We start from the raw sequence: 11,116 nt of genomic DNA, 5'->3' as shown, positions 1-11,116 counted from the left end.
CCACTGAAAACCAGTGTTGGTTTGTTAACATACCCATAACTTAGCAATTCAGCAAAAGAGACCAACAAAATGAGCACCAGAGTGCTGGGATCGATTTTACTAAATCCTTTTAAGCAGTGCCCCAGCATGGCCACAGTCTACTGATTGAAGTAAGTAAAAGGACAATTAAAATATTATTGTTGTTCATTTAAACCAATGAAGTGCATACTTCCTGATAAGAAAACTACACAATAGCTCAACTTGCTAGAAATAGCAACCAAATCTACCTAACATTAAACCTTAGCATCATAAAGTGAGAAGGACACATTGAATTATGTAGTGCTGAATGCACACTATCTGAATAATAATAATAAAAAAATACACACCTGATTATTTTTCCATCATAGGTCTACTCAATTAGAGCTGACCTGGGTTTAAATAACAACAACAATATTATTTCAATGAAAATCACTTTTTAATTGAAAAGGTAAATATTTAATTGAGTTCTTAGATTTGCAGGTATAAATTTTCTTTTAAAGAAACTTTTGTTCAACATTTCGAAACTGTTCTGCTGTGTTGCAGGAATGGTTTTACTTAATGTTTTCCTGGGGAACGTATTTAAATCTTAAGAAAATACCTACAAAAGACATAACAAAAAGTAAATACAACAGTAGCAACATTAATCACAATCATCATCATCATCATCATCGTTTAACATCCGCTTTCCATGCTAGCATGGGTTGGACGATTTGACTGAGGGGTGGCGAGCCAGATGGCTGCACCAGGCTCCAATCTTGATCTGGCAGAGTTCCTACAGCTGGATGCCCTTCCTAACGCCAACCACTCCGAGAGTGTAGTGGGTGTTTTTACGTACCACCGGCATGGAAGCCAGTTAGCTGCTCTGGTAATGATCATGCTTTGATGGTGCTCCTAGCATCCTACTAGCACAGGGCATAAGTAAGGCGATCCTGGTAACGATCACACTCAAATGGTGCCTTTTATGTGCCACTGGCACGGAAGCCAAATAATTCTTTCTTCTAAAGCACAAGATGTGAAATTTTGGGGCAGGGGGTTAGTCAATTGCATCGACCCCAATGTTTAACTGGGGTCGATTTGTTTAACTAAAATCCTTTAGATGAATGAAACAAGTAAAAGATAAAAGATATATATATATATATATATACATACATACATACACAAACACACAGACACACATGTATGTGCATCTTTGTATTTGTCGCTCACCACTGCTTAACAACCACTGTTGGTTTGTTTACATCCTCATAATTTAGCAGTTCAGCAAAGGTGATTAAGAGAATAAGTACCAAGCTTAAAAAATAAGTACAGGGGTCTATTTGTTCAATCAAACTTTTCAAGGTCATACCCCAGCATGGTTACTGTCAAATGACTGAAACAAGAAATGATAAAGGATTATTGAGATCAAAAATAAAAAGAAACACTTATGGAGATTTAGGCTCAACTGTAACTTACTTTAAAACTGCTCCATGTGACACAACCACCAGCATCACCATCATTTATATGAGTAGCAAATATCACAATGATGTATCTATTAAATTAGCCGGATGGTAGAATTTCTTCACCAGTCATAGCCTTTGTATTGAGTTTAGCCCCATATTTCAGTAACAGTTCCACCACCAGACTGATGATACAGGGAAGTGTTTCATGACCGGTTGTCTTCATTCCAACATCAGCTCCATTCTGCAGTATCATCTCTACAACCTTACTGTTATAACAGGTTTCACAAGTTCTACATATGTAAATGTGTTTTCCCTTACGTCTTGTTGATTGATCTAAAAATGAAAAGTAAAGAGATAAATAGACACATGTTTGTTTAACCCTTTCGCATTCAGAGTAATCTGCCAAATGAAATGGTTATGCATTCACATTGCTTTCAATTAACCATGCATTATTTCATAGCTTTGGGACTTCGATGGTGTGATTGTTTATATTTAGAATGACATGGCATGGTAGGTATGAGAGGTGAAATCTGGCTAGTTTGAACATAAGACAGGTAGAATATTTGGGCCGGTTTAAATGCTAAAGGGTTAAGGACCTTACTTCCCAACCATGTGGTTGCATGTTGCTGTCCCACTGTGCAGTACCTTGGGCAAGTATCTTCTACAACATCACTAGGCCAACCAAAACTTTTTGAGAGTGAATTCAGTAAACTGAAAGAAGCCCATTTTGTGTGTGTGTACATATAAAGTATGTATGAGTGCTTATGACTCCACATGATGGTTTTAAATGAGCATCACTGTCATACAAGTGTAGTCGTTTGTTTGCAGTCTTCATTATCATCATCATTTAGCATCCATTTTCTGTGCTGGCATGGGTAAGATGGTTTAACTGATGCTGGTAAGTTGCACCAGGCTCCAGTCTATTTTGGCTTTGTTTCTATGGCTGGATGCTCTTCCAAATGCCAACCACTCCATGGAGTGTAGTGGTTGTCATTTATGTGTTTCCAGCATGGGTGACTTTCATGTGAGTCACCAGCACAGGTGCCTTTCATGTGTCACCTGCACAGGTGGAGGCACATGGCCTAGTGGTTAGAGCAGCGGACTCGCGGTCGAGGGATCACGGGTTCGAATCTCAGACCGGGCGATGTGTGTGTTTATGAGCGAAACACCTAAGCTCCACACAGCTCCGGCAGAAGATAATGGTGAACTTCTGCTGACTCTTTCGCCACAACTTTCTCTCACTCTTTCCTCCTGCATCTTGCAGCTCACCTGCGACAGACCAGCGTCCCGTCCAGGTGGGGAACCTATACACCAAAAAACCGGCCCTTATGAGTCAGGCATGGCTCGAGAAGGAATAAACAACAACAACAACCTGCACAGGGGTCTTTCATGTGTCACCAACACTGGAGATGACTACAATTTCACTTAGCTTGGCATGTCATCTCAACCATAGTAAATCACCAAGCATCTTGGTCACTTGTCATCACTTCTGTGAGACTCAACATTCAAAGATCATATTTTACCACTTCACATATCTTCCTGGGTCTACATCTTCCACAGGTTCTCTCTACAGTAAGGACTTATTCTTTGTAAGCCTAGTACTTATTCTATCGGTGCGTTTTGCCGAATTGCTAAGTTACAGGTGGTTGTAAGCAATGGCAGGGGGACAAATGCAGACACACACAGACATATGCACGACAGGCTTCTTTCAGTTTCCGCCTACCAAATCCACTCACATGACTTTGGTCGTCCCGAGGCTATAGAAGAAGCTCAAAGTGCTACATAGTGGGACTGAACCCAGAACCATGTGGTTGGGAAATCAACTTCATACCACACAGCACGTAAGGATATTTAAAGATTTTTTTGGATCTTTTCGGTTTGAACGGCAGTTATTAACATAATTTCTAGGTAACTAAAAAATTTTGAACTTCGTATACTGGTAGAATGTGTTTATAAAACATCTTTTTCTCTTGGCTTTATTGAGAAAATTCTATAGTTTGTAAAATATTTGTTGTTTTTTTTCTTCTTCAATTTCTGCAATTTCAACCAATCACTGACGTCTATTGAGGGGAAAAACATTCTGTGCCGTATGAATATGTCCCTCGTTTAAGAAACAGATTGGGTTTATTTACCCTATCTCTAACCAACCCTAACTAACCCTAACCCTAAAACAGATTGAAATGCACTAGATCGATACTAGGGTCATAATTATGGGTGACAATTTCATATGACACCGCTAGAAAAAACTGCCGTTCAAACCGAAAAGATCCTTTTTTTACCTTTTCTCTCCTTTAATTGGACAGGATAAGTAATTTTATATTTGTTACATTAAGTACTTTTATAAAATCGTAGCGATTTTGATGTGTACGTCCATCTTACCAAATATTAAAAATTCAAGATCAAAGATTAAGAAATAAGAAAAACTATGCTTATTACTCGATGTTCAGACTCGTCAAAGTACCAGTGTAGGTAGTTAATTGCCGTTCTTACGTAAGTTAGTAGGATAGAGAAGATAGATACACTGCTATGTTCTAAAACAAAAATGAAAAAGAAAATTAAAATATAGCGCTTCCAGTAATCGTATCAAAGTTGTTCCCCTTTGCATACTTTCTTTTTTTCCCTTCCGGTGAATGAAGACGTAGAGGAAAATAAGCGTTAATTTGGCTGCTATTTCCAGCAGGTCTTTTCCAAAAGCATCATATAGAGTTCTTTAAATAAAAGAAAATTGGGATCTTTTCGGTTTGAACGGCAGTTTTTAACATAATTTCTAGGTAACTAAAAAATTTTAAACTTTGTATACTGGTAGAATGTGTTTATAAAACATCTTTTTCTCTCGGCTTTATTGAGAAAATTCTATAGTTTGTAAGATATATGTTGTTTTTTTCTTCAATTTCTGCAATTTCAACCAATCAATGACGTCTATTGAGGTAAAAACCATTCTGTGCCGTATGAATATGTCCCTCGTTTAAGAAACAGATTGGGTTTATTTACATTTGTGAAGAAAAAATTTTACCCTTTCCCCACCCCTAACCCTAAAACAGATTGAAATGCAATAGATCGATACTAGGGTCATAATTATGGGTGACAATTTCATATGACACCGCTAGATAAAACTGCCGTTCAAACCGAAAATTGCTTTGTTTAAAGAGATATGAAACCAGACCAACCTTAGAGGCTATGTCGTCATTCGATGTACTTGAAATAGATGCTAAGTCTCCATCAAAGTTCATCTTTTAGAAAAATAATAATTATGGTTTCAAATTTGGGCACAAGGAACTCAACTGGCACTTATTTTATCGACCCAAAAAGGAGAAAAGACAGTCAACCTCAGCGGAATTTGAATTAAGAACTTAACGGCCGACGAAATGCCACTAAGCATTTTGCCTGGTGCACTAACGATTCTGTCAGCTCGCCGCCTTAAAACTAAGAATAGCAACAACTAATGAAAGAATATACTGTAAAACAAAGTCCAAGAGGACTAAGCATCACCGACTTTGTTGCTCGTAATTTTCCTTATTACGCGTATTATATCTTTTAGGTACTACTTAAGAAGAGTGCGCGCATTCGCATAGCCACGCATCCGCGCTAGCTAGTCGATCCTTACTTTGTGTTTTTGTATTTTATTTACTTTGTTTAGAAAATTTATTTACTTTGTTTTAAAACAATTATTTACTTAGTGTAAAAAAAAATATTTCTTTTGTATTTTATTGGGATCTTTTCTGTTTGACCGGCAGATTTTAAAAATAATTTCTATGTAACTAAAAAATTTTAAACTTCGTATACTGGTAGAATAAAGCAAAAAGATCCCATTCTATCGGTCTCTTTTGCTAAACCGCTAAGTTACGGGAACGTAGACACACCAGCATCGGTTGCCAAGCGGGTGGTGTGAGGGGTACAAACACACACACACACTCTCTCTCTCTCTCTCTATATATATATACACACACATACATATATATATGTATGTATATATATACGATGGCTTCTTTCGGTTTCCGTCTAACAAATCTACTCACAAGGCTTTGGTTGGCCTGAATTTATAGTAGAAGACACTAACACTGGACTCGTAACCATGCAGTGGGAAAGCAAACTTTACCACACAGCCACGCCTGTAATTAAATCTTGTAGCGGTACATTGTCTAGGGTGTATAGATTCATTTTTTTCTTATCGCTTTTATATCGACGGAAGGGCGGTGTCCATGTCTGTTTATAGGAACATTGACACTAATGAGAAGGAAACGTGATTTGAATGCGGTATACCTACATTAGTGTGCCCCACATCAGCGACTTTGTTTCTTCATAACTTTCAGGAAAAAATGATATTTTTTAATGGAATTTTCTACAGATACCTCTCAGATGGTGTAAATTAAGACTGTATCGGAATTTTAATGTGGATAAAAAGAAAAATTGATAAGCGCAAATACGTATCACTGAAACACTTCGTGAATTTTCTTTTCAAAGTTTTTTCAGGTTTCGTTTTGTAGATATATAAGTGATGATGTCAGTATATACGAGGGGGTACTGAAAAGTTCCTGGCTTTAAGGGTATCACGAAAAACTTGGTTGGAGGCCCAAACTTCCGAGTTCTTTTATAGGGCTTAGAAAAACTGAAGGACATCTGCAATGTGTGTATGAATCTGAGAGTACAATATGTTGAATAAAATCATAATTAACTGATCCTCTTGTATTTTCTTTTACCCAAAGCGGGAAACATTTCAACATCCTCTGGTACATGTGCGCGCCCACCGATCAGATTAAATTCCAATATAATCGTAATCTACACCATCTGAAGGGTATTCGTAGGAATTTTTTTTTTAATCCATTTTTCTGAAAGCTAGGTGGAGCACACGTCTGTAGGAAAGCCTTACAAAGTGGACACCACAAAATCACCAAGGAACATATGTTGGTCTGATACAAGGAACGGATAATATCTATACCACTTAATTAAACCCACAGCGGGATTTTAACACGAAACGCAAAGAGCAGGAGCAAATAGCGAAATACATCCCGTCCGACACAGTAATACTTCATTTATCGACCTCGGAAGGATGAAAGCAAGGTTGACTTCAATGAGATTTGAACTCGTAACGCAAGAAGCCAGAATAAATACGGCAAGACATATCGTCTAACGACTCTGCCATTTACGACGAAATTTGAAAAAAAAAAAAAAATCTGAAAGCAAACTACGGCCATGCTGGAACACCACCTTGAAGAATGTTAGTCGAACGAATCGGCCCCAACGCTTCTAATTTTAAAGCGTTTACTTATTTTATCGGTTCTTTTTTTTTTACCGAGCAGCTATGTTATGGGGACGTAAACATACCATCGCCGGTTATCAAGCGGTGGTAGGAAACACACACACACACGTGTGTGTGTGTGTATACGAGGTGCGTTCAAGAAATATCCGACTTTATATGCTGCGTCAGTTCCCGGCTGTTTCGCCTAAAGTAGAGGCCTGTGCGCGCTAGTCGGATTTTCGTTTCACCTAAGATGACCGAATGCATCAAGCAAAGACCATAAGCCTATGTCTCATCACCAGTATTTGAAACATCATTTACATTTGACAGATATCTGTCCTCATCTTGTTTGTTGTTAACGTTTCGGCTGATATACTCTCCAGCCTTCTTTAGCCTGAAGAAAGCTGGAGGGTATATCAGCCGAAACGTTGTGTTAACAACAAACAAAATGAGGACAAATATCCGTCAAATGTAAATAATTCCTCATCTCTCAAATATAGAACTGTACTAATATTTGATGGTCTTCATAAAGTCTGGGTCGTGGTTTCAACAGCCCAGCATTGTCCTGAGCGATTTCCATGCCTTATTGCTTCTGCTACTACGGTGGCACCTTCGGGACGAATTTCGTCGACACTCACCGCATGCTCAAATCCTCCGTTAAAATCCTGTGTTTGTTCCCACTTCGTGAGCAATTTCCTGGATTGCTACACGACCGTCTTCCATGACTATTCGTCAAACCTTCACAACTGGCTCCTCGTTTCGGCTTGTGGATGACCTGCATGGGCGTAGTCTTGCTCTCCACTGAGATACAGCCATATTTGAAGCGATTGTGCCACACAATGATCTGTGTTTTCCTCATGGTACTATCAGAAAAAGCCTATCGAATTTTCTAGATGGTTTGAGCTTCAGTATCACCAAGCTTCTGGCAAAATTCGACGCAATATCTGCTCGATGTGTTTCGTTGAAACGAAAATCCGACGAGCGTACACTCTAGGAATAACAGCTGGTAACTAACGAGTCCTAATGGCGCGAAATTTTTTTTACGCATGCGCAGAAAGGGCCACCTCCCGCCAAACGATTTTGCATACGCGGTATTAGTTTTGGCGGGAAAAACTAAAGTCGGATACTTTGTGAACGCAAATAGTATACATACACATATATACGACGAGATTCTTTGAGTTTCCCTCCACTAGATACACTCACAAGGCTTTGCTCACCCCGAGGAAAAAGCAGAAGACACCTGCCTATGTGGTTAGGAAGTAAATTCTTTACCATACAGCCAAGATTGCGCTTGCTTACAATCTTATATGAAAAAAGTAAGTTCGTATAATTTTGATCTGTTGTGCTTAGTGAGTCGCGAGTTCGATGAAAGATTATGTTCATTGAGATAAAACTTTCTTTAAATTAAGCGTTATTAATGACATTTAACAAATGGAAAACACTCAGGCCAGCTTCAGGCGAGGAAATTAACCACATTGTGACATAATGTTTCGTCTTTTTTTATATTTTAGATGTCAGTGTAGGTTAAGAAAGATTTGATTGCTATTTCTAGCAGGTCGAGAGACCATGTAAAGGTTTCATGTGTGGCGATTATCAACAATCTAGATATACACAGTAATGCAATGATCACGAACAGGTTATTCAATAGTTTTTTTTTAACTCTTTACTCTTTTACTTGTTTCAGTCATTTGACTGCGGCCATGCTGGAGCACCGCCTTTAGTCGAGTAAATCGACCCCGGGACTTATTCTTTGTACTTATTCTATCGGTCTCTTTTGCCGAACCGCTAAGTGACGGGGACATAAACACACCAGCATCGGTTGTCAAGCAATGCTAGGGAGACAAACACACAAACACATACACACACATATATATATATATATATTATATATATATATACGACAGGTTTCTTTCACTCACAAGGCATTGGTCGGCCCGGGGCTATAGCAGAAGACACTTGCCCAAGATGCCACGCAGTGGGACCGAACCCGGAACCATGTGGTTGGTTAGCAAGCTACTTACCACACAGCCACTTCTGCGCCTATAATTAAGGGAGAATTTTAAGGGAATTAAGGGAATTTCTGGTTAAAAAAAAAGAAGAAACAAACATAATGGTAATTTACATTTTTGGAAAGTGTTGTTAATGTTTACAAGTACACCGGCACGAAAAATCGACCTTTAAACATTAACCGAAAATGTATATATCCGTCAAATTCCATAAAAGAAAAATAAGGACATCCCGGTTCACACACAATCAAATGGGATCTTTTCGGTTTGAACGGCAGCTTTTTCTAGCGGTGTCATATGAAATTGTCACCCATAATTATGACCCTATTATCGATCTATTGCATTTCAATCTGTTCTAGGGTTAGGGGTGGGAGGAAGGGTATCTTTTTTTCTTCAGAAATGTAAATAAACCCAATCTGTTTCTTAAACGAGGGGCATATTCATACGGCACAGAATGTTTTCACCTCAATAGACGTCATTGATTGATTGAAATTGCAGAAATTGAAGAAAACAACAACAAATATCTAACAAACTATAGAATTTTCTCAATAAATCCTAGAGAAAAAGAATGTTTTATAAACACACTCTGCCAGTATACGAAGTTTAAAATTGTTTGGTTACGTGGAAATTATATTTAAAAACTGCCGTTCAAACCGAAAAGATCCGATTTATGCTATGAAAAAGTGGGTTAGTTTTAATAGTTTTCTAAATTTTTCTACGGATTTATGTTACGCATAGTTTTGAATACTTATATCAGATGATTAAAACATACAGGACAGAGGTAAAGAATACGTACACCACCCGTTTTCGGCGTAACAAAAACCCTTAACACCTAGTGTGCGTATTCTTTACCTTCGCCAAAAATTCTCCGGTATTTTCTTTCGTGTGAATAAATGTTTGTGTTAATTTAAAAATCTGTCAGCAAAATCTTATAAAATGACAATGTTCTAAAAGATGTACATGTTTATGTTATATATGAAAATAAAAATTTTATATATAAATGTATTATATTGAATGAATTCAACACTAAGAAAAAATAACATTTAAAAAAATTGACTTACCCTGCAACATGTTGATCGCGAATGACTTGTTTTGTTTTGTTTTTGTCTTCCTGTCAATTGCGGGAAATTCCAGATTATAATTAGAGAGAGCTAGTGTGGGTGTTTTGGAATAATAATCATTGGTCGAGATTGATCTGCTGATTAAGAGTTGAACTAATTTAAATATCGATGTTCTAATGTAATTTTATTAGATGTGTATTCTAAATAATATAGGGGAATTCTTTCGATATAACTCGACAAAGAACATTTGACGGATCTTTTCGATTTGAACGGCAGTTTTTTCTAGCGGTGTCATATAAAATTGTCATCCATAGTATCGATCTATTGCATTTCAATCTGTTTTAGGGTTAGGGGTGGGGGAAGGGTATCTTTTTTCTTCACAAATGTAAATAAACCCAATCTGTTTCTTAAACGCGGGACATATTCATACGGCACAGAATGCTTTTCACCTCAATAGACGTCATTGATTGGTTGAAATTGAAGAAAAAACAACAAATATCTTACAAAGTATGTAATTTTCTCAATAAAGCCAAGAGAAAAAGATGTTTTATAAACACATTCTACCAGTATACGAAGTTTAAAAGTGTTTAGTTACGTGGAAATTATTTTAAAAAACTGCCGTTCAAACCGAAAAGATCCAAAAATTATTTGTAAATTTTCAATTTTTCAAAAAAAACAAAAAACAAAAAAAATTACCCCCACCATCCCGATTCTACGACCTTCAAGCAGGCAATCCACATGCTTGAAATAACAGCCAAATCCCACACAAACTCTTTTTGGCACATACATACATACTCTGTATCGAATGCCTTGTAGCTCCTACTGTTTATTTTCTCTTTCTCTCTCCTTCCCCTGTGTGAAGGTACATGGCTCAGGGGTGAGAGCATCGGGCTCACAATAACTAGGATGGAACGGGCTGTGTGTTGTGTTCTTGAGCAAGACACTTTATTTCACGTTGCTCCAGTTCACTCAACTGTTGAAATGAGTTGTAACTTCACTGGTGCCAAGCTGTGTCAGTCTAGTCCGAGAGAGTGGACATTTCAAAAATGGTTTTTAAAAGCCTACTAGAGTTGAAAGTGCGATTTATTTTGTATTATCTACCAAGCTTAAATCGGTTCTTCTAATTTATGGAGACTTGAAAATAATTTTACGTGTTGTTTCTTGCCTTTTTTCCTGTTTTGTTTTTAGTTTGTTTCGGTATCGGGGTAATAAATATTACCTTTATCACTCTGATAGCTTATCACCTTTACACGGAAATTTAAGCAAATCAAAATAATAAATAAATAAAATATCACAAGAAAAAGAAAAAAAAATCTCTCTCATTCTATCACACTCACACGTACGTTAATAAATCAA

At 37.4% G+C, this 11,116-nt stretch overlaps 1 long non-coding RNA gene across 4 annotated transcripts; it reads right to left on the bottom strand.

Annotated features, from left to right (window-relative positions):
• Positions 1-435: 435 nt before the first annotated feature.
• LOC115224909 lies at positions 436-10,025 on the bottom strand. Of its 4 annotated transcripts, none has more exons than XR_005003923.1 (3): positions 9,757-10,025; positions 1,471-1,790; positions 436-616 (listed from the first exon to the last, which is right to left on the bottom strand). It is a non-coding gene; the product is annotated as an uncharacterized LOC115224909 (long non-coding RNA). The 4 variants fall into 4 exon arrangements; XR_003882901.2 differs by having other exon boundaries at positions 9,761-10,024; XR_005003924.1 differs by lacking the exon at positions 9,757-10,025 and adding an exon at positions 7,332-7,713.
• Between the last annotated feature and the right edge of the window lie 1,091 nt (positions 10,026-11,116).

Source organism: Octopus sinensis, linkage group LG26 (genome assembly GCF_006345805.1).
Source record: "Octopus sinensis linkage group LG26, ASM634580v1, whole genome shotgun sequence".
In the NCBI taxonomy this organism is placed as follows: Eukaryota; Metazoa; Mollusca; class Cephalopoda; order Octopoda; family Octopodidae; genus Octopus; species Octopus sinensis.
Note: the sequence above shows the minus strand (reverse complement) of the source record. Positions and strands in the feature narration are given on the sequence as shown.